We start from the raw sequence: 931 nt of genomic DNA on the forward strand, positions 1-931 counted from the left end.
TGAGACTGCCTCTCACTCTGTCTCCCAGGCTGGACTGCATGATCTCGGCTCACTGCAACCTCCGCCTCCCAGGTTCAAGTGATTCCCCTGCCTCAGCCTCCCAAGTAGCTGGGACTACAGGTGCGCACTGCCACGCCCAGCTAATTTTTGTATTTTTAGTAGAGATGGGGTTCCACCGTGTTGGCCAGGATGGTCTCAATCTCCTGACCTTGTGACCCACCCATCTGGGGCCCCCAAAGTGCTAGGATTACACGCGTGAGCTCCCATGCCTGTCCTTTTTTCTCTATTTTTAAATGGATTCAGCTGATTTTTTTTTTTCCTTTTTTGAGACAGGGTCTTACTGTGTTGCCCAGGCTGGAGTGCAATGGTGCAGTCACAGCTCACTGGAGCCTTAACCTTCCGGGTTTAAGCATTCCTCCCACCTCAGCCTCCCAAGTAGCTGGGACCACAGGCATGCACCTCCACCACACTCAGCTAATTTTTTTATTTTTTGTAGAGATGGGATCTCACTATGTTGCCTAGGCTGGTCTCAAGCTATCCTCCCACCTTGGCCTCCCAAAGTGCTGGGATTCCAGGTGTGAGCCACCCTGGAGCCACACTCTTGGCTCTTCCTCTGTGGTGACAGGCACCCAGGTCCCGAAATCTCTGGTTGTCACTGAGGCTTTACCACATCAGTTGATTCTGGTATACTGGTGGTCTTTGCCACCATGAATAATGTTGCAGAGCACACCTTTGCACATAAGGCCTTTTCCTCATGATGAATGCCTAGGTGTAGGATTGCTGCCTGAAAGGGTATGGACACCTTTATGATTTGTGGCATGCATTTGACTTCTAAAACAATCAGAGTATTTCCCCCTTATCCAAGGTTTCATGTTCCTGCAGTGTGAAAATATTAAATGTAAAATTCCAGAAATAATTCCTACTTTTCTTT

This window comes from Colobus angolensis, unplaced genomic scaffold (genome assembly GCF_000951035.1).
Source record: "Colobus angolensis palliatus isolate OR3802 unplaced genomic scaffold, Cang.pa_1.0 Scaffold171, whole genome shotgun sequence".
Lineage (NCBI taxonomy): Eukaryota > Metazoa > Chordata > Mammalia > Primates > Cercopithecidae > Colobus > Colobus angolensis.